Source organism: Anabrus simplex, chromosome 3 (assembly GCF_040414725.1).
Source record: "Anabrus simplex isolate iqAnaSimp1 chromosome 3, ASM4041472v1, whole genome shotgun sequence".
In the NCBI taxonomy this organism is placed as follows: Eukaryota; Metazoa; Arthropoda; class Insecta; order Orthoptera; family Tettigoniidae; genus Anabrus; species Anabrus simplex.
The window spans coordinates 41691390-41715907 of NC_090267.1; positions in this window are offsets into that span (position 1 = coordinate 41691390).

Sequence of the window (24518 nt, forward strand, 5' to 3'; positions counted from 1 at the left end):
TCTTCGAAAGGAAAATATATCGTGTATTTAGGAACAAGACTTCTCTAATAATGAAGAAATGAATTCAAGAGTAATTTAGAGTTGATCTTTAGCAGGGATGGTGACTTTAGTCGCGCGCCGCACATACTAACGTATTTTAAATTTTTTTAACCACCGGGCGAGTTGGCCGTGCGCGTAGAGGCGCGCGTCTGTGAGCTTGCATCCGGGAGATCGTGGGTTCGAACCCCACTGTCGGCAGCCCTGAAGATGGTTTTACGTGGTTTCCCATTTTCACACCAGGCAAATGCTGGGGCTGTACCTTAATTAAGGCCACGGCCGATTCCTTCCAACTCCTAGGCCTTTCCTATCCCATCGTCGCCATAAGACCTATCTGTGTCGGTGCGACGTAAAGCAACTAGCAAAAAAAAAAAAATAACATGTAATAAATAGATCGAAAATCAATCAATATAGCACATTTGAACATCACGGTTTAAAAACAAGCATATCACAATTACTTCTATAGCCATATTTTCCGCAAAATTTTTTAGGTGAAAGGAAAAATATGTCTTATTCATAAAATTGACCTGTTTTTGAAAGATAATTGTCACTGTGTCCGCCTCTGTGGTTTAGTGGTTAGTGTGATTAGCTGCCAACCCCCAGAACCCCCAGTTCGATTCCCGGCTGTGCCACGAAATTTGAAAATTGGTACGGCGCCTGGAAGGGTGTCGACTCAGCATCGGGAGGTCATCTCAGCAGAGGGCTTACGATTCTCCCACCTGAGCCATCCTCGAAGTGGTTTACCACGGTTTCCCACTTCTCCTCCACGCAAATGCCAGGATGGTACCTAACTTAAAGCCACAGCCACTTCATTCCCTCTTCCTTGTCTATCCATTCCGATCTTCCCATCCCCACAAAGCCACTGTTCAGCATAGCAGCTGAGGTCGCCTGCGTGGTGTCCTGGTCCTCATCCCCAGTTGTATCACCAGAACTAAAGTCTCACTCCCCAGGACGTTGCTTTTGAGGTGGTAGAGTGCGATCCCTAGCTGATTCCGAGGGAAAAGTGAACACCGGAAGGCTAAGAAAGAAAGAAAGGAAGAATTTTCAGTGGCGTTTGCAAAATAAAGTCATAAACCGTTGAAATGAAATGTCGTATGGCTTTTAGTGCCGGGATATCCCAGGACGGGTTTGGCTCGCCAGGTGCATATCTTTCTATGTGACTCCCGTATTCGACCTGCGCGTCGTGATGAGGATGAAATGATGATGAAGACAACACATACACCCAGCCCCCGTGCCATTGGAATTAACCAATTAAGGTTAAAATCCCACACCCGGGCGGGAATCGAACCCGGGACCCTCTGAACCGAAGGTCAGTACGTTGGCCGTTCAGCCAAGGAGTCGGACATAAACCGTTCACTCGAATTCATTTATACGTAAAGCAATCTTATACCTAAAAGAAGTGAAATGAAGGGGTTTCATGATGATTTTAAATAAAAATAAACGTTGGCGCACGAGAGAGTAAGAAATAATACAAAAGTTCTTAGTTGTAACGCTAGTTGGGAAACGTTTGCCGTCACTAGTCCAATTGTTCCGTCATATGTGCGTGTGAAGTAAATAGCAAGGTCATCATACGAATCAGTGACTAATGTGGTGGAATAAGATGAAAATAAAATATAAAACGAAAAAATTTCAACGAATGACTGACAAGATAAAAGAATAGATTGAAGGTGGAAAGAAAAATGTATAGCAGGAACATAAGAGAAAAATGAGTGTGAGTAAGACGTGGAGGAAGAAATACGTGCTTATTACAACGAGGTGGAAGCTCAAGAGTGAAGAAAGAGTAATAGATGTATACAGATTATGAATGTATGACCCAAAGCACACAGCCTATAGCTCAACCCACGTTAAGAAAACAGCACTGGTCTTATGGACCTACAAGGTGTGAACCCATACATCCTCTCTGAGATACTCATAATTCTTTGTGATTAAGGGACTTTATACTGTACTTCGTTATGTATTATGAAAGACAGATAAAGAGATGGCGCATTTTTGCCTGTGAGTTATTCAAATAACTACGAAACATTGTCTTTTTTCATAAAGATGTTCCTAGGGAGGAATCACAGTGGCAGGAACATTCCTCCTTCATTTTCCTCTCTTCTGTGTTGCTCTGTTACAAGCCTCGTGCAGCCCCTCGCTCTGTGAACCGCCGGCAGCTCACTTCTGTAGTGAAGTCATCTACTGTATTTGTTTGTTGCGTGTGTGTGTTTAGGCTTTAAATCAGTGCGTACCTGTCTTGTGTTGAGTGAGAGTTGGGTGTACAGTATAATGCATAGTATTTGTGTGTGTTCTGTACTGTACAGAAGTTGTTACTGAAGATTTTCGTGTTGTGGTGTGTACCGATACGTCATGGCATAAGTTGTACTGATAAAAAATTGCTGTGTGTTTCATTTGTGCTTGGTCTAGTTCATAAGAATAATTTGCAGCTTAGTTTCTTCCAATTTTTGTCTTGAACTTAAATACTGCATTGTACAGATTAATGTGTCGGCGCTTTCTCGTGATGGTGTTGAGCAGAGCCATTCGATATGGCAAGGCTGTTGTCGTAAGACCAATACTGGAATGAACTATGGAGTGAACCATCTAGTGATGAGGAGAGCACGAATTTGTAAAACACGGAAATGAAATAACAATAGTGAAACGCCAGGGAAGAGAACTACTCACGTACAAATTGATGGCTGGCCACCACGTTATACTTTATGGATAGCGAGTGCCCCTGTAGAAATTATTAGGAATTGTACGTATTTCCACAGTATTCCGTATAAACCGAATAACTGTAGTATTCAGTGCAGGTAGGAGCTCGAACAAGTTGAAACATGACATCATGCTCCATTGATAGGACATGCTCAGCTATTTGCTGACTGCTTCAGACGGATGTTTCGTTGGTGTTCCTTGATACGAACACTAATGAATGGGCATATTGGCTGATTTTGGGAAGTTCGTATACCCCAGGATGTATTAATTGGGACAGTTTGTCCTTGATTTTACCTAAATTGTGAGCAATTTTATTACTGGAAACATTTCTTTGCAGACAAAGTAGAGTTATCCAAACCAAAGCAAACCCCTTGGCACTACATCCCTTGAAGGGCCTTGGCCTACCAAGCGACCGGTACGCAGCCCGAGGGCCTGCAGATTACGATGCGTCGTGTGGTCAGCATGACGAATCCTCTCAGCCGTTATTCTTGGATTTGTAGACCGGAGCCGCTTTCTCTCCGTCAGATAGCCCTCAATTCTAATCACGTAGGCTTAACGGACCTCGAAGCAGCCCTCAGGACCAGGTAGAAATCCCTGACCTGGCCGGGAATCGAACCCGGGTCTTCCGGATAAGAGGCAGTCACGCTACCCCTACACCACGGGGCCGGTGTAGGGTTATTCATACTACGGAAAAACGAAAAATTAAGCAATTTCCTAAATTTTGCCGGAACATTAAGAGATAAAGGGCCCCTGAAAGTACCAATTAGTGAGCCTTGAATACCTTTATTAAACTAAATAAATACATTTCGGAAATCACTCCCTGCCTATATGCAGTTTCGGAGAAACAGCCTAAAATAGCTTTTTTCTTTACACGTTTTCTCTTCCTATTCAAATCCTGAAAAATTAACTTCTTTATAATTATAATTCTTTCTGTAATGTGTTCCTTTGTTCAATACCCTCAGGTGTTTTTTGTTTTCAAAAATGCCCACGCCAAATGTAGTTATCAGAGCGTAAGTGAAACTCTGCATTTGGTTTATTTAGCGTTCGTAGAAAGGGATTGTAAATTTTAGGAATAATTAAATATATATTCTCATAATTTATTTATCTAAACTTCGTAGGTCATATCTCTAAGACGTTTTTAACCTTTAGTTCAATGCCTGAAGGGCTACAGCCGTGGATTTTGGGACGGTGCCAAATATGGCTTTCGTTTTATTATCATCACTTGCATTTTAGTCTTTCATTTCCTATACTTGCCACGCCAGGAGCCACAAAATTTGTCATTTGAGTGTTATAAAATTATAGAAGTACTGTCGGTGGGATTTTTTGTTAAGTAAGGGTGACGTAACGTCTTCTGCATAGGAAAATGTTGGAGGATAATACAAGTTATAAAACTGGTGGGTCACTTCCCAATAAGTGTTTCCACATAACAGAACTTGTAGTTCATTTTTGGCGATAACGGTTTTGCAGCAGCATCTGCATGGTATGCTCGAAGTCATTATGAAATTACTTTGTTATATGCAGAGTGAAGAGTCTGCCTTTACTGGAAAGACCTAGTGTTTACAGCGCACTTTGTCTTCTGGTAATGGCTAGAGTAAATGTCTTACTTTCATTGAACTGTCTCAGTCTCATCCTCGACTTTTACAATGTGGAAGTGACTGAGGTATGAGCGATGCTAGTAATACCCTTCCATATGCAACCAACCCATGTTATAAATTATTTGAAAATGGTACTCATGGGGTGGGTTTGTGCAGGCTTTTCAATGGGCCTGGCAGACAGAGATTTGACAGCAACTTCTGGGTCAGTGAGGAGAGAAGCGGAGAACTACACTATTCCTCATTTTCACATTACATCATTTCTGTGAACTGTATTATTGGTTCTGCAATGTAATAGTGGGAGCAACAAAGCATTCAGAAATAAAAAAAATATTATTGCTAAACAACCACCTCAGTTTGGAGGCCAGAAAATCATTTCTTAAGACCTTAGTTTGGAGTGTGGTACTGTATGGATGCGAAACCTGGACATTACGGAAACAGGAAGAAACGAAACACGAGTATGCAGAAAGTGGCTGTGGAGAAGTATTACAAAAACAAAGTGGATGGATAAAAGAAAACAATTACCTTGTTTTACAAACCGTAAAAGAGGATCGATATTTATTAAATACGATGAAGAAGATGACAACCATGATTTTAGGACACGTATTGAGACATGAATCTCTTCTCTAAACCAACATTGAAGGTAAAGTACTGGGAAAGAGACCCAGGGGACGACCAAGGATGCCATACATTAGGAACTCCGTCGGTGAACTGGCATGTGGTACATATAGCAACATGAAGAGGCTAAATGAAGGTCATCAGACAGGGACAAGGCATTGCATTTCGTATACGATGATGGTGAATGTTATACCTTTTTTTTGTTATTTGCTTTTACGTCGCACCGACACGGATAGGTGTTATTTCGACGATGAGTGAGGAAGGGTCTAGGAGTGGGAAGGAAGCGACCGTGGCCTTAATTAAGGTACAGCCCCAACATTTGCCTGGTGTGAAAATGGGAAACCACGCAAAACCATATTCAGAGCTGCCGACAGTGGGGTTCGAACCCACGATCTCCCGAATAGTGGATACTGGCCGCAATTAAGCGACTGCAGCTATCGAGCTCGGTACTAGTTTGTTTTATCCTTCATGTTTTTTTAATGTGTCGTGTGTCACTGGAAGGAATTTTAAGAATATTCTACCTAAATGTATTCTCTAATGTTGAGAACATTTCTTAGCAAACAAAGTAGGCGACTCCAGAAATGAAAAACATAAAATTAAGCAGTTTCCTAAATTATGCCAAATTTTGAAGGGATGAAGGGCCCGGGAAGGTTTAACATTGTGAGTCTTGTATAGCTTTATTCAAATTTAAAAAAGAAAAACTTGAAAATCACTTCCGGCCTAAATGCAATTTCGGAAAACAGCCTAAAATCGCGTATTACTTTACTCGTCTTTTTTGTTTAAATCCTAGCCAAATTTATTTAGATATTTTTTTCTGTAATGTGTCCCTTGGTTCAATACCCTCAGGCGTTTTTTTATGCTTTGAAAAATGTCCACACCGAATGTAGTTATAGGGGCTTAAGTGAAACTTTGTATTGTCTCACATTAACACTCGTGGTGGTGCGTAAGTTAACAAATCAGTGCTTCATATTAGGGCTCTTAGTGGTATAAAAAGGCAAATTACTGATCTAATCGACTGGTTAAGGATGATTAACGTAATGATTTTAATTTATAGGAATAAATAAAGAATATATTATCATAGTATATTAGATTGTATTTACTCAAAACTTCATAGCTCATATTACTAGGACGTTTTCAACATTGAGTTGCTTGTCTGAAAGGCTAGAACTGTGGGTTTTTATCGTAAGTACTTCCTTACTTATCGCCTCTTAATGTCAAATGATAACTATACATCAAGATTAAAAGTCTAAAAAGCACAGGTGTTGCGATTCTTCAGTAACATCTTGAGATTAATGAACAAAATGTGTCATTATCTGTATAATTGGTCAAATTGAGGTGGAGTTATCAGATATCCCTCTTCTGGGTAACAGAGTACCAGTTATTCAGTTCGCTCTATTTCGTTTCCATGTCGGCAGAGACTGTAACACTGATTTTGGGAGCAAGATTGCACAACGTTTTCCACAGGCAACTGAAATTATTTCCAAAAGTTTATAAAGAAGTCAATGTGATAACTTTGATATTCTTACAAATAAAATAGTGTTTCTTTTCTTGCTCTACTTTATTTAATGATGACTCCATAAATGCAGAAAAACATACATACATACATACATACATACATACATACATACATACATACATACATACATACATACATACATACATACATACATACATACATACATACATACATACATAAATACACACATACAAAAATCTATTCAACTATGAATGACCACACTCAATAATTTCTGCTTACGAGGGGGGATCAACTATAAAACGGGATTTTATTTTTTATTTTAATTCATTTATTGAAAAACACAAGGCAAGTACAATTTATTTTCCACATAGTTTCCTGCTTTGGAAATGCACTTGTCTCGGAGCATGGGCGGCTTTTTGATGCCCTCATCGTAAAGAGATCAGGGTCGTGTCACCAGTCAGTTGCGCACGAAGTCTTCCACACTCTCGTCATCTTTAAATCGCTGGCCTCCTAGAGCTTCTTTAAGCGATCCGAACAAATGGGAATCGCAGGGGATAAGTCCGGGCTGTAAGGAGGATGATCAAGTGCACTCCAGTGCATTTACAGTAGCTTGGATACAGAGCTGCAGTACTGGGCCACGCATTGTCGAGTCGGTTTGCGGCGATATGAAACCCTCGTCTTGTTCAACAGCTCACGGTAGCAAGCAGCATTGATCATGCGTCGCTCATGCAAAAAAAAAAAAAAATCCATCAGCAAAATGCCTCACCGATCGAAAACACGGTTGCAAGAACCTTACCAGCTGACAGTCGAGTCTTGGCTTTCACTGGTGCTGACTCCGCCACTCCTTACACACACGCGTCCTTGACAATGTTGATCACCGAACTGTGCAGTCAATCTCTGGCGAATTTCCGCCGCTGTAACTCCTTCACGAGCAAGAAATTTTATAATTATTCTTTGCGCAGTGGAGGGGTGCATCTTTTGGTCCGACATCCTGAGCGTAACTGACTAAACGGTGGGAAGTATCTATCAGCACGCTCTCTCCACTCTCAACGGCCCCACCTAAGCAAAGCAGAGGCGCGGTGCCAGTACTACCAACTGTTGATGTTCAAAACAAGAATCCCGTTTATATTTGATCGACATTCACATTTACATGTCCCTGTCCTCTCCAGAGTAGGTAGACCGTCCGTCTTATTGGTACGAGTATTACCTGGGGACGGCAATAATCCGTATCGAGTATCACGCATTAATTTCACTTTCGTTCACAAACTCATAAAGTAGAATATATTTATTTATCATCTACAGTGTGTCCCAATTACAGAAAGTGTAATAGCAAATTAAATGGTACTATTTACATATTTCCTATATACTATTCAGGGGCTGCCTGGCTGAGGCGGTAAAGGCGTACTCGGTTCGCCCGGAAGGACATTGGTTCAATCCTTTGTCAGGAAGTCGAAATGTTTAAGAAACGAGATTTCCACTTCCAGACGTTCACATGGCCCTGAGGTTCACTCAGCCTACACCAAAAATTAGTACCAGGTTAATTCCTCGGGGCAAAGGCGGCCGAGCGTAGAGCTAACCACTCTACCCCATCACGTGCCGAGGTTAACAATGGTGGAAGCCTTTACCTTCCACTCCTCCAAGGGCCTTCATGGCCTGTACGGAGGTGACTTTGCTTTTCCGTTTGCTATATACTATTTACATAATAATTTACAAAATAATCGCTTTCCACTTCTGAGAAGAGTTTTCTGTATTGCAGAGGAAGGGTGATAAATATGTTGAGTGAGTGACCCTTCCAGCTGATGAATTATCCTGGGGCTTGCATGAACCAAGATTTTTTGTGGGCAACCGTCTTACATTTAGGCAGGTGGAAAGTACATTTCTACCTATTTTGCCTGCTTGGAACATGAAATTGTGTAAACCCAAATATAGTTGGACAGTCCACTTGACTCTTCAAGCACCGGTATTCGGGAGATAGTAGGTTCGAACCCTACTGTCGGCAGCCCTGAAAATGGTTTTCCGTGGTTTCCCATTTTCACACCAGGCAAATACTGGGGTTGTACCTTAATTAAGGCCACGGCCGCTTCCTTCCCACTCCTAGCCCTTTCCTCTCCCATCGTCGCCATAAGACCTATCAATGTCGATGCGACGTAAAGTAACTAGGAAAAAAAAACTCTTCAAGCATTTAGTTGCCAATATTGCGTTCGCACATTTTCGGCGCATTGCCAGAGAATGTATTCCAAGAATTTTTACAAATTCTTCATACTTGCTTAAGGAGAGTGGCATGTCCAAGAATCCAAATCTAATCCACTTCGTGAACCTTACCTGAACTCTCTCGAAATGGTATATATGTCTTTTTTGATACGGGAGCCACATCTCACAACCATACAATAGAGTACAGGAGTAGTATAATTGGGTGGTTCTGCCGCCTCCGCCTCCGCCGCCGAGCTCCCAGTGGCCCCCTCCGCCTCCGCCTCACGGGTGGCCCTCCCAGTGGCCCCCTCCGCCTCCGCCTCACGGGTGGCCCTCCCAGTGGCCCCCTCCGCCTCCGCCTCACGGGTGGCCATCCCAGAGGCCTCCTCCGCCTCCCGCGGGAAATTTGAATTGGTAAACAAAGCCACGTGCTTTTTGACAGCTCTCATCGACAACAACGCATCGCTAACCTCAGTACTGCCATCTTGACGGGCCTAAACCTCAGTAGTGCCAACTTAACCTCACTAGCGCGAGGTAAACAAAGCCACGTGCTTTTTGACAGCCACGTGCTTTTTGACAGATTTGTAAACAAAGCCACGTGCTTTTTGACAGCTGTCATCGACAACAACGCATCGCTAACCTCAGTACTGCCATCTTGACGGGAATAAACCTCGGTGGTACCAACTTAACCTAACTAGCTCGAGATAAACAAAGCCACGTGCTTTTTGACAGCTGTCATCCGCCATCTTTGAGCGCTGTGCTGCCCTCTTTCGTCACCTGTCATCGGCAGTGCTGCCATCTTGGCGGGCATAAACCTTAGTGCTACCAACTTAACCCCACTAGCTCGAGATAAACAAATCCACGTGCTTTTTGACAGCCACGTGCAGCTGTCATCCGCCATCTTTAATCCATAGAGCACAGTGCTGCCCTCTTTAGCTACTTACCTTTGAAATGTGGTGGCGGATAATTTAAAAAATGCTTTTTTGACAGCAGCCATCTTTGAGCGCCGTGCTACACTCTTTACCTAGTTACCTTTGAAATGTGGTGGCAGGCAATTCCACATGACAGCAGTCGTCTTTAATCAAGAGAGCACCGTGCTGCCCTCTATGTGGTGGCGGCAAATTGAAAAATTCTACATGCTCTTGTTTGGAAACAAACTCACGCGCTTTTTTGACAGCCGTCATCCGCCATCTTTAATCAACAGAGCACAGTGCTGTACTCTTTAGCTAGATACCTTTGAAATGTGGTGGCGGCAATTTGAAAAATTCTATGTGCTCTTGTTGGGAAACAAAGCCACGTGATTTTTTGACAGCTGTCATCCGCCATCTTTAATCAATAGAGCACTGTGCTGCGGGCAATTTCGTCAGCTGTCATCTGCCATCTTTAATCCAGAGAGAACAGTGCTGCACTCTATGTGGTGGCGGTAAATTCCATGTGCTTTACAAACCTATGTGCTTTTCTGACAGCTGTCATCCGCCATCTTTAATCCAGAGAGAACAGTGCTGCACTCTATGTGGTGGCAGCAAATTCCACGTGCTTTACAAACCCATGTGCTTTTCTGACAGCTGTCATCCGCCATCTTTAATCTAGAGAGAACAGTGCTGCACTCTATGTGGTGGCGGCAAATTCCACGTGCTTTACAAACCTATGCGCTTTTCTGTCATCCACCATCTTTAATCTAGAGAGAACAGTGCTGCACTCTATGTGGTGGCGGCAAATTCCACGTGCTCTTATTTGGAAACAAATTCTACTCGCTCTTCAGCTGTCATCCACCATCTTTAATCAAGAGAGCACCGTGCTGCCCTCTTTGTGGTGGCGGATAATTTGAAAAAATTCTTTTCGACAAGCAGCCATCTTTAATCCAGAGAGAACAGTGCTGCCCTCTTTAGCTACTTACCTTTGAGGCGGTTAATTTGGAAAATTCTTTTCGACAAGCTGCCATCTTTAATCCAGAGAGAACAGTGCTGCCCTCTTTAGCTACTTACCTTTGAGGCGGTTAATTTGAAAAATTATATTTAACAAGCTGCCATCTTTAATCCAGAGAGAACAGTGCTGCCCTATTTAGCTACTTACCTTTGAGGCGGTTAATTTGAAAAATTCTATTTAACAAGCTGCCATCTTTAATGAAAAGAGCATCGTGGTGCTGTCTTGCGGGTAATATTTTACGTCACAGCTGTCATCCACCATCTTGCATTGCTAACCTTAGTGCTGCCCTCTTTAGCTACTTACCTTTGAAACAAAAAATCTATTTGACAAGCTGTCACCCGCCATCTTGCATCGCAAAGCTCAGTGCTGCACTCTATGTGGTGGCGGATAACTTGAAAAAATCTTTTTGACAAGCAGCCATCTTTAATCAACAGAGCACCGTGCTGACATCTTTAGCTACCACCATCTTACATCGCTTACCTCGCTGCTGCACTCTATGTGGTGGCGGTAAATTCGAACAAGTTTAATCACGCATCGGGAAAGCTAGAGTAAGCACGTGCTGCAGTGATGACGTCATTGTGCATGTTTAAACCCGTTCGTTGACTAAAAGCTTTAGTCTTCGAGAAACAGTGATAGAGTGTGGAGTGCAAACATGACGAAAACATTAATAGTTGATGTGCAAGGCTTTAAAGTAAACGGTAACAAATTTGTGTTTAAAGAGGTGGCTGTGTTAGATTGCAGTGTGTTGTGGGCACCAAAACTTGTTAGTTTAGTATTTAGTCCACCGTTCCCTTACTGTTTGCAAACAGATGAAGATAAAAAGCAGACTCAGTGGATTGAAAACAATTTAGGTTTGAAGTGGGGAGAAAAAGGAATACCTTATCGTTTTCTACCTTTAATGATGAATGCACATTTGTCAAGAGCGGATCTTGTTCTTTTAAAGGGTTGTGAATAGAAAGAATGGTTGCGTGAGTTTCTACCATCATCATGTGAAGTTATCGACATGCATGAATTGGGGTGCCCATCATTTAAAACTCTTCCGAAAGAGCATAGCAGAGAAACAAGTAAACAGTCTTTACAACATGTAGGTATGCTCTTTGATTGGTTGTGTCGCAGTGCATGCCGGGAAGTGAACAACATATGTAAACTGCAGTGTCGAAATAACGTTAGTGTAAAAGAAACATTTGTAAAGACATCATGTCCTTTCTAACAGATACTAAGTGTAACGCAGTTGAAAAGGCGATCGTAAAGTTTTATGCATGCAAAAAGAAACTAAACACTTTTACTGAAGAAGAGTTAAATGCATTACCAAAGGCATTTTTGGTTAATGTAGCTGCGAATGCTGTAAAGAAGATTTGGGAAAAGGTGCCTCGTGAGTGGACTCAAGATCCTGTTTTGTCAGAGCTTCAAACGTGTAGTTTACATCATGAACACGTGAGTTTAGCTAGAAGACCTTCTGTGAGACAGTGCCGTACATGTCAACTAATTAAACTGTATCACGGACCTAAAACTAATGAGTTGTCTTCGCTTATAAACACTTATCATGGCTGTGGAGAGAGTAAACAAGGAAAGGGTGAAGAAACGTGCTGGGAGAAAGATGAGGAAGCATGTTGGGCGTGGACTCATCAATAGAGTGATTGATCTTCTTTTCTTCGTGCTTCATCCCCCCTGCATCCCTAGAACACGTTCGCCTGACACGTAGTTACATGCTGCCTGCATAGAATATGTCGTGTAGCTGTTAAAATCTGTTTCGTAGAGTTATGCTGTGTGTGTGTGTTATTACTTAGTGCTTTAGCTGCTCAGAAGAATATAGCAGCACTTGTCGTTGTTGGTGCAATAAAACGAAAACTGAATGACAAAGACCGTAAAATAAACAAAGGATAAAAATGTATATATTCTAAAATAAATATGAATTGTCAAAACATATTACAGGTGTTGTTTAATCCTACAGCATGTCCTAGTGACTTAGAAGAAAGGAAACGTAGAGGATTAAAAGAAAACACACATAAGATTTAAAGTACATCCTCTTTATTAATCCATGAATTAAAGCTGTTATTAAAACCAAGCCATTTAACATACAGTTTATTACCACGACGTCGAATAACACGTTCAACTAAATAGTGATCTGGATATTTTGTTTTCTGCAGTTCTTCGATGTAGAATCCTCCTTCAATAGGCTGTCCTCTGAGATCGCGAAGTAAATACGTAACTGGATTAGTATGCTTAACACTTCTGATTTGAAAAATTTCAGTGCTCCAGTTAGGTGTGTATCCTTTTGCAAAGATAGACTTGTGTTTGCTGATGCGAACGAAATCACCTTCTTTAAAGCGATAGCGACGTGGATCAGCTGATTTAATTACAAGATGAATAGCATCTAGACGAGGTGTATTCTTTGTAACAAGACGTGGCTTTGTTCCGATAGTGCGATGAGGTGTATCGTTGTAGGTAGATAAAAGTCTAGGTAGCAGATCAATCCAACGATATGAACCTTGCGCTGTAAATTCTCGCCACATCATTGTTTTGAGTGTACGATTAAAGCGTTCTACAACACTTGCCTTGAGATTGCTGAACGTAGAGTAGTGCTGAATGCCAAGTAACTTGAGGTAAGAAGAAAAATCCTTGTTGTAAAACTCTTTACCTTGATCAGTTTGAAGAAGCCTCGGGCAGCGTTTCGATTCTTCAACAATATGTTTAAATGCTTCTTTAACTTGAGCTGCTGTTTTAGAAAGCACGGGTTGTGCAAAAGCAAACTTCGAGTACACATCGATAACAGTAAGTAGATACTTATACCCCTTATTACTAGAGGCATATGGAATCATTTCTACTAAGTCTGCTTGCCAGAGATCATCTTTTCCCCGTGTAATAACGCGTCTGCGACAGTAGGTGCGACGTGCTGGTTTATGTAACTCATGTGCGATGTTTACCTTTACAGGTGAGATCTTCTCTTGACGAGCCATTACAAAATAATACCGGCATAACGTAGTTCTCTTTCTATATCTAGAATTTCTGATCCGTGACCAGTGTGACCAGCCTCTTGTGATGCTCTTAAAAGTTGTAATCGTTCAACGAGTAAGTTTGGGTCATTCCAGTATCTTACATCCACATACGGCAACAAAGGCTTGTAGATAACGTCTAGACTACGTGCAGTCGGAAACAGCTTAGAAATAAACTCACGATACTTGTAACTCTTATTCGCATTTACAGCTTCTGTTCTCCTGTAATTACGTCGTGTTGCATCAGTAGCAAAAAGTATTGCTTTATACTTTTTGAGATCATCTTGTAAAATTATATCCTTGTCAGGTATTCGTGAGAAAAGAAGTTCTAAGAGTCCTTTCGTAGGTTTATAGGTAACACCTTTTACAATGAGTTTGTTGCTATTAATCTTAACATTTGAATTTCCTATCCGGAAACAGTCATCTTCATAGCGAATACCGTAGGTAGTGTCAGTTTGCCCTGTAAAAAGTTTTTCTATATAAGGTGCAAAGAGAGATCCATAGGTATCTTGAATAAAAGTTCTAAACTGATTGCGATACTCTGGTGTAATCATAACCTCAGACAAAGATGGTAGATTTTGCGTCGATGTAGTAGGTGTTTCTGCAATAACATCTGTAGTTAAAAACTCAACACGCTTAGATGGTGATGTATCATTAAGTTTTTCTTCTTCTTCTTCTTCTTCTTCTTCCTTATCTTCCTCTTGATCTACATCCTGCTTCTTCTCTTCAGTATCTTCTTCATGCTTTTCTTCTTCATGCTTCTCTTTATGATATGATGTTTGCATAGAAGCAAAACTTGAAGTAGACTGCGGTAATGAAGTAGAATTAAAAATTTCTTTGAGTGGTGTACTTATTTGTGTTTTTAAAAATAAATCCGTGTCTGCTTGAATACGTTTAAGCTCTTTAAATTTCCGTCGAATATTGTTTCGAGCTTGGATGATATGTTTTGTGATCTCCTTGCTAGATGTTAACATGATGGTGGTTTTTAATCAAGTAGTTACTGCAATTCTGTGTTAATGCATATGAAATGATCGAAACCCATGCGATATCGTCCATGCTGTACATCACTTTCTTTATCAATAACTAAAAAGCTGTAACGGTGTAATGACCAACATTTAGCACACATACGTTTAAAGTCATCGAATGTCATATCAGTGTTAACATGATCGTTATACACATGTCGCATGTTGCGCTCATCTTGCCGACAAAGCACAATAACATTTGCGTTGTCGCGTATCAACTGCTTAGGCACACGAGAATAGGTTTGGCACAAATAGATGCAATCAACATATTTATGCCGACCCATACTAAAGAATGCACGAATAACGTTTTGCTGTTCTGTTGCAACATCATCAAAGATCATAAGAGAATTAGGAAGCACATCGTCTGGTGATGGTACTTGCTCATGTGAATTAAATTTAAAATATCTTATTCCATCTTTAACTAGATCGTGCATTACAGTTTGTAGAATAGTATATAGCGGCTGATAGAGTGACTTTGCGAAAACGTAAATATTCTCGAAGCGTACACCATTTACAGAAGTAATAAGTGTGAGTAAAAGATTTGTATTACCGCATCCCGACGGACCTGATATAATACATCGAACAGTAAAAGGAAACAACGTTCCATGACGTTTTCTTGTAGTTGTACTAGAACTAGGTAAGAGATGTGGTACAATGTCGGTAACAGGTAGCGTGTCTTGCTGCTTTATAATCTTCATGATAACTGAATCATAAACTACGTAATAGTAATATATATATTAAACGAAACAAGAGGCAACGGTTAGTTTATGATTTGCTCTTGACTAGTAAAGTCGTGTCCAGCATGGTGAAACAACGATATCCAAACGACATGAAGAAGAAGAAGAAAGTAAAAACTGTTGGATGGAAAGATGTTATAAAGGCTGCGCAAAAAGCTATTCGAGGGGAATACAATCCTCGTGTAGCTATTACTAAGGCGTTACGCGCAGCAAGAGCGAGAATTTCTCCAAAGTGCAGAGCAATATTTAGTAAACGTGCGCGAATTATTCCTGTACCAAAACGAGGAGGATTTCTTCCTGCGCTGTTTGCTGGCTTAGCAGCTTTAGGGTCATTGCTAGGTGGTGCTAGTGCTGTAGCGAGAACTGTCAAAGCTGTAGAAGAAGCGAAACAACAGTTGAAAGAGAGTGAACGTCATAACAAGACGATGGAGGCAATTGCGTTACGAGGCAAAGGTGTGAACATGAAGCTAGCGCCATACAAGAAAGGGCTTGGTATCTACATTTCTCCAAAAAAACGTCTACTGAATGCACTGCCATATCGAGCTCTAACGCATGATGAAGTTTTTACGTTTGCTAAACAACTAGGAATTCATTATTTTCGAGGAGTGTATATGCGCGATCCACTACCGGTACGCCCACGTGAACGTGAAAGTGCCGTAATTAACTTGGACGACAGTCGTGGACCTGGAACTCATTACGTTGCTTATGTAAAACGTAAATCTAAAGTATGGTATTTTGATAGCTATGGAGATTTACCTCCTCCTTTTGAGCTCATACGTTATTTCGGAAGCAGTGCAGACATTGTTTACAATAAAAACCGTTTGCAAAACTTTAATACACGCATGTGCGGACGATTATGTCTTATGTTCTTATATCAAACCCAGACAGTAGAGAAAGTGCATTAGTGTCAACGTGATGACGAACATTGAAAGAACGTTTGCTGTACGTGGAGAAGGACCTGAAACAACCGTCTATTTTAATCCACCAATCGAACTTGGTTATCAGCCGCATAGTCTTGGTCTAGTATCGTTTGAAAGCTACAATAAAATCTATAATGTGCGTGATAGTTTAAACAAGTTCTATTACGATGAGTATGTGCTAACACTACCCTCAGGTAGTTATACAGTAGATGATATTCACGACTATATTGAAAGTACGTTAATTGATCAGTTTGGGGAAGATAGTTTTAGTAATCATAATTACAAGTTCTCAATCACTATAAGCAACATTACACATAAATGTGTTATTGAATCATCATTTAAGATTGACTTCAAATCACAACCTGATTCGATTGGCCCACTGCTTGGATTTTCATCGAGGGAGCTCCTACCGAACGTACGTTACGAGTCTGATCAACCTATAAAACTCTTCGATGATTATAATGTGAACATTACTTGTAATATTAATACAGACTTGAATAGTAATCTACAACCTTCGCACGTCCTGCACGACTTCATTGTTACAGAGGAACGTGGATATACTATTTGTGAGAAACCAGCAGTAGTTCTTTATCATCCTGTGTCTGTAAAACACATTAGCAACATTACTCTTAGACTTGTAAATAAACATAATCAGCTTATTCATTTAGATCAGCACACGTACGTAGCTTACAAACTACATCTTAAACCAGTATGAAAACCATCTATAAAACACGGTGTACATTCCGAAGACATACTACATGCGTGCAGAGACTCATCGAGTTAACAGATACCCATAAGCAGATACTCCAAGATTTGGGATATACACTACTACAACAAAATGGAAGAAATGCTAGACATTACGAATACAGTAGAAAGTCGTGAAGGTGTAGTACGAAGTGAGCTTCATTCCTATCAACCTTTTACGTTTGGATTAAATAACAATGATGAAATTCATTTTATTATTAATCAACAATATGTTTACACCTTACCACACGAAAGCTACCTCTATATTGAAGGACGATTAGAAAAGTCTGATGGAAGTGGACCAAGCACTTCACAACTAAACAACCATGCTCTAGCTTTTCTCTTTTCTGAAGCGCGATATGAAGTAAATAATGTTGAAATAGATCGAACGAAGAATGTTGGTATTACAAGTGCAATGAAACTCTACCCTTCTTTCTGTGATGAAGAAAGTAATCTTTTGCGGATGGCTGGATGGTGTCCAAAAGCTAGTAACAACTGGATGATTAATGAGGATGGAACTTTTACGGGTATGTTATCACTGAAACATATTTTTGGATTCGCAGAAGACTTTACACGTATTATAATCAACGCAAAACAAGAGCTTATTCTAATCCGTGATCGAAGTGATTACAATTCTCTTAAAGCAGTAGAAACACCTGTAGAATCGAAAATAACACTGCATCGTATACTGTGGCGGATTCCACATGTAACCTTATCTGATCGTGAAAAACTTCGATTGCTCAAGATTGTAGAAAATGATACACCATTACCTATACGTTTTAGAAGTTGGAAGCTGCATGAATATCCTGTGTTACCACCTACAAACAAGCATAGCTGGGCTGTTAAAACATCACGTTTTACTGAGAAGCCCTTGTACATTATTTTTGGATTTCAAACTAATCGTAAATTCAATCACGAAAAAGATAGCTCACTGTTTGATCACTGCAAATTAAGACACGTTAGACTATATCTCAACGGAATTACGTATCCCTACGAAAACATCGACATTAACGTTGAGAAAAGTAAGTTTGGGATGCTCTATGACATGTTTTGTAAATTTCAATCATCGTATTATCAGAAAGAAGATCGTCCGCTATTTACACCTCAAGAATTTAAAAATAAAGCACCGATTGTAGTTATAGACTGCTCTTATCACGAAGAATCTATAAAAGAATCTCCAGTTGATATTCGTTTAGAATTTGAAACATCTGAAAACATTCCTGCTAACACAGCAGCCTATTGTCTTATTATTCATATGAGTGATGTTACTTACCATCCGCTAACGAATATTGTTACGAGACTATAAATAAGAATAGATCTTTATCATTTTCATTAGTGTGTGCTTCGACGTCGTACGCTATGGAACAAAACTGTAAATGTGCATGCTGTTTGCATGCTCATACGCAACATCTTATTTATGTTTCACGAGTGAGTGAGGCTATTAAGATGTTCTATAAACGTAGATCGTTGACGCCGAAACATCTTATTCAATACTTACCACCAGGATTTTTATATACGTACGCTGCCTCTTACGTACATAATTTTTGGGACATCCTTCCTCTACACAGTAAGATGTCAATCGAAGTAGCTTTATGCAGAACTTGTGAACGACATTACAAGCATCGAGGAGAAAATGGTGATTGGGATGGACCAAATCCGAGGATTGAACACTGTACCCAGTGTATGAATGAACTTTCTCTAGTACCTCATGATGATGATGATGATGATTCCGAAAAGGAATAACAGCAAGGTAAGAAGTATATGATCTTCTCTGTAAAGCATAACATACTTAGTATAATATATTTCTAAATGCTTTGTTTAATTTGAATATTGCAGGAGGCATTTCAGAAGCATACGTTGTTAAGAAGCACACCAACCTTGTCAGCAGCAAAAACGAACACTGTTGTAGTACATTTGTAAATAAATATTTGATCGCATTCAAAAAATGTTGTACTTATTGCATTGCTTTCCACCGTCTTACTCTTAAGAAAAACGATCAGGTCTAAACATGCACAATGACGTCATCACAACAGCACTTGCTTACTCTAGCTTTCCCGATGCATGTTTAAACTTGTTCGAATTTACCGCTACCACATTCCTTTACACCGACTTAAGAAAACGGACAAGTCTAAACATGCATGATGACGTCATCACTGCAGCACGTGCTTACTCTAGCTTTCCCGATGCGTGATTAAACTTGTTCGAATTTACCGCCACCACATAGAGTGCAGCAGCGAGGTAAGCGATGTAAGACGGTGGTAGCTAAAGATGTCAGCACGGTGCTCTGTTGATTAAAGATGGCTGCTTGTCAAAAAGATTTTTTCAAGTTATCCGCCACCACATAGAGTGCAGCACTGAGGTTTGCGATGCAAGATGGCGGGTGACAGCTTGTCAAATAGATTTTTTGTTTCAAAGGTAAGTAGCTAAAGAGGGCAGCACTAAGGTTAGCAATGCAAGATGGTGGATGACAGCTGTGACGTAAAATATTACCCGCAAGATAGCACCACGATGCTCTTTTCATTAAAGATGGCAGCTTGTTAAATAGAATTTTTCAAATTAACCGCCTCAAAGGTAAGTAGCTAAATAGGGCAGCACTGTTCTCTCTGGATTAAAGATGGCAGCTTGTTAAATATAATTTTTCAAATTAACCGCCTCAAAGGTAAGTAGCTAAAGAGGGCAGCACTGTTCTCTCTGGATTAAAGATGGCAGCTTGTCGAAAATAATTTTTCAAATTAACCGCCTCAAAGGTAAGTAGCTAAAGAGGGCAGCACTGTTCTCTCTGGATTAAAGATGGCTGCTTGACGAAAAGAATTTTTTCAAATTATCCGCCACCACAAAGAGGGCAGCACGGTGCTCTCTTGATTAAAGATGGTGGATGACAGCTGAAGAGCGAGTAGAATTTGTTTCCAAATAAGAGCACGTGGATTTTGCCGCCACCACATAGAGTGCAGCACTGTTCTCTCTAGATTAAAGATGGTGGATGACAGAAAAGCGCATAGGTTTGTAAAGCACGTGGAATTTGCCGCCACCACATAGAGTGCAGCACTGTTCTCTCTAGATTAAAGATGGCGGATGACAGCTGTCAGAAAAGCACATGGGTTTGTAAAGCACGTGGAATTTGCCGCCACCACATAGAGTGCAGCACTGTTCTCTCTGGATTAAAGATGGCGGATGACAGCTGTCAGAAAAGCACATAGGTTTGTAAAGCACATGGAATTTACCGCCACCACATAGAGTGCAGCACTGTTCTCTCTGGATTAAAGATGGCGGATGACAGCTGACGAAATTGCCCGCAGCACAGTGCTCTATTGATTAAAGATGGCGGATGACAGCTGTCAAAAAATCACGTGGCTTTGTTTCCCAACAAGAGCACATAGAATTTTTCAAATTGCCGCCACCACATTTCAAAGGTATCTAGCTAAAGAGTACAGCACTGTGCTCTGTTGATTAAAGATGGCGGATGACGGCTGTCAAAAAAGCGCGTGAGTTTGTTTCCAAACAAGAGCATGTAGAATTTTTCAATTTGCCGCCACCACATAGAGGGCAGCACGGTGCTCTCTTGATTAAAGACGACTGCTGTCATGTGGAATTGCCTGCCACCACATTTCAAAGGTAACTAGCTAAAGAGTGTAGCACGGCGCTCAAAGATGGCTGCTGTCAAAAAAGCATTTTTCAAATTATCCGCCACCACATTTCAAAGGTAAGTAGCTAAAGAGGGCAGCACTGTGCTCTATGGATTAAAGATGGCGGATGACAGCTGCACGTGGCTGTCAAAAAGCACGTGGATTTGTTTATCTCGAGCTAGTGAGGTTAAGTTGGTAGCACTAAGGTTTAGGCCCGCCAAGATGGCAGCACTGCCGATGACAGGTGACGAAAGAGGGCAGCACAGCGCTCAAAGATGGCGGATGACAGCTGTCAAAAAGCACGTGGCTTTGTTTATCTCGAGCTAGTTAGGTTAAGTTGGTACCACCGAGGTTTATTCCCGTCAAGATGGCAGTACTGAGGTTAGCGATGCGTTGTTGTCGATGACAGCTGTCAAAAAGCACGTGGCTTTGTTTACAAATCTGTCAAAAAGCACGTGGCTGTCAAAAAGCACGTGGCTTTGTTTACCTCGCGCTAGTGAGGTTAAGTTGGCACTACTGAGGTTTAGGCCCGTCAAGATGGCAGTACTGAGGTTAGCGATGCGTTGTTGTCGATGAGAGCTGTCAAAAAGCACGTGGCTTTGTTTACCAATTCAAATTTCCCGCGGGAGGCGGAAGAGGCCTCTGGGATGGCCACCCGTGAGGCGGAGGCGGAGGGGGCCACTGGGAGGGCCACCCGTGAGGCGGAGGCGGAGGGGGCCACTGGGAGGGCCACCCGTGAGGCGGAGGCGGAGGGGGCCACTGGGAGCTCGGCGGCGGAGGCAGAGGCGGCAGAACCACCCAATTATACTACTTACAGGACATCTCATCTTATATATTCCTACTACATATGAATGGACGAAAACATTGAATAGAATTCCCCTCTCCATCAGTAACAGATGACCACCAATTCCTCTACGGTAGTACACACACACTTAGTTTTGCAAGGCAGTATTCTGTTCAGTACACGACGATACTGTGACTCCGGCGGAGCACAGACGTGAACCGGAACTACTGTCGTCAAACTCCAATCACTCACTCTACGTCGGTATATGTAGAGTACTCTAGTCAGTACCCCGAGGCAGTTCATACACAATACTCTATTCAGATACTCTGACACCGGTGAAATATTGGCGACAGTCAACATTGCTGTCCCCGCAGTCCAACTACCAAACCCCAACACTCACTGGAGGAACACCCACCATACACTCGACCACAACAACAATCCCTCGTTCGCGACTGTAGTGCCAGACCTGGAGCTTAGATCCTTTCCAACAGAACAAAGGTTACTTAGGCCACCATAGCTCAATTGGTAAAGCAACCAGAGCGAAATCTAGAGGTTGTGGATTAGGATGCCTCTGGTGTCCGGATGGCCATACCATCACTACAACACGTACGAAATGTACGTAATATGGCCTAATAGATTGAAAGTCGATTTCGATTACAATGTGGTCATAAAAATTCAATTTTAATTAATAATCCTAACTTAATCTTTCAGGCTTCATGCAGGAGCCGAACGGTCAGGTCAGCGAGTTGTTTTGGGGGAGATGGGATGAACCTCTCCAAACCTCGTGGACAAGTGATCCCTCAATGGTCCTCCTAAATTTGTCAACCAATTTCTCAGTGAGCATTCACCGGTTTACCCAGCAGTCCCCAGTTTCCCTCAGGCTACGTGAGAGACTGATAGCGCAACCTGCACGAACCAGAAGTCGGTTGACCACGTGATGGCAAACTGTGAGTTGTCTCTACATGCACTCTCTTTTACACACGGATTATAATTTATGACTTCGCACTTCTACTCACAGGCAGCGGGTATCCCCAGCAGTTCGCTAGTAATTATTGGTATTTTGAGGTGTGTTGTAGGGTTAATATCGTACATTACAGCGCAGAGAATATTTTTAGTCGGTGGTTATTTGCACAAGAAGAAGAAACCAGTTGAAAGGTGCCTTCGAAAATTCCGATCGCTGGCACCATTTATCAGTGTCCATATGGGCATATGCGAGCATTGTAATAGCTGTCACCACTGCTCTGTGCTCCAATGAGCCATTGCGGGCACTGCGCTCACTGTCACTACTGCTCTGTGCTCCTATGAGCCATTGCGAGCATTGAAATCGCTGTCACCAGTGCTCTGTGCTCCTATGAGCCATTGCGAGCATTGAAACCGCTGTCACCAGTGCTCTGTGCTCCTATGAGCCATTGCGAGCATTGAAATCGCTGTCACTACTGCTCTGTGCTCCTATGACCCATTGCGAGCATTGAAATCGCTGTCACCAGTGCTCTGTGCTCCTATGAGCCATTGCGAGCATTGAAATCGCTGTCACCACTGCTCTGTGCTCCTATGAGCCATTGCGAGCATTGAAACCGCTGTCACCACTGCTCTGTGCTCCTATGAGCCATTGCGGGCACTGCGTTCACTGTCACCACTGCTCTGTGCTCCTATGAGCCATTGCGAGCATTGAAACCGCTGTCACCACTGCTCTGTGCTCCAATGAGCTATTCCCGGCACTGCGCTCACTGTCACCACTCCTGGGTGCTCCTATGAGCCATTCCGTGCACTGCGCTCACAATCGCCAGTGCTCTGTGCTCCTATGACCCATTGCGAGCATTGAAATCGCTGTCACCAGTGCTCTGTGCTTCTATGAGTCATTCCGTGCTTTGCGCTCACAGTCACCACTGCTCTGTGTTCCTATGAGCCATTGCGAGCATTGAAATCCCTGTCACCAGTGCTCTGTGCTCCTATGAGCCATTGCGAGCATTGAAATCCCTGTCACCAGTGCTCTGTGCTCCTATGAGCCATTGCGAGCATTGAAATCGCTGTCACCAGTGCTCTGTGCTCCCATGAGCCATTGCAGGCACTTCGCTCACAGTCACCAGTGCTCTGTGCTCCTATGAGCCATTGCGAGCATTGAAACCGCTGTCACCACTGCTCTGTGCTCCAATGAGCCATTGCGAGCATTGAAATCGCTGTCACCAGTGCTCTGTGCTCCTATGAGTCATTGCGTGCTTTGCGTTCACAGTCACCACTGCTCTGTGCTCCTATGAGCCATTGCGAGCATTGAAACCGCTGTCACCACTGCTCTGTGCTCCAATGAGCCATTCCGGGCACTGCGCTCACTGTCACCACTCCTGGGTGCTCCTATGAGCCATTCCGTGCACTGCGCTCACAGTCACCAGTGCTCTGTGCTCCTGTGAGCCATTGCGTGCACTGCAATCGCCTTCACAACTGGTCTGCTAGTAGTATATCTTTTGAGAGTTCAGCGGCACCCGGTACCGTTGGCCCCAGGGACGATGTATTCACCTTTGGTTAACGACACTGCTCGATGCATCTCCTAGCTTAGAGCACGCTCGTAACTTCACAGGACCTTACACTGGCTACGTGTCCATGTTTAACCTCACAGACCTCGGGTTTTACAGCAGACCTAAGGGTGTTAACCATAGAGACACTACTTCGTAGCACGTGTCCAATCTTAACTTTACAGATCCCAGGTTCGACCCTAGACTTAAGGGCTTTAACGTTACGGACCTAAGTTCTATGCCGAGGTTAACAGCGTAACATTGCAGTCATAGCCTTACGCTGACCAGGCGTTAACCTAACCGGTTATCCTTCCCTACACCCTGGCTAAAAGTGCAGGCTTAGTCTTCCGCTGACCACGCGTAAACCTAAGTTAACCTCCCCGGACTTGGAGTTGAACTTGGAACAAGATGATGGCTATAAGGGGTAATACGTATTCTTTATGCATATGGGTGTATTGTCTGAATGTGACTTCGGGGCTTAGAGCTGAACTGTGAACAGGATGGCGACTGCATATGGGACTAGGAAGATTTTGTAAGGCTTAATACATGTACTTTATTCATATTTTTAGTGTCTGGTACTTGGACTTTTACCTAAAATGGAGATCGATTTTGGGTCTCCCTTGAACTAAAAAGAAATACTGCGGGACTAAATTCCGCCTCT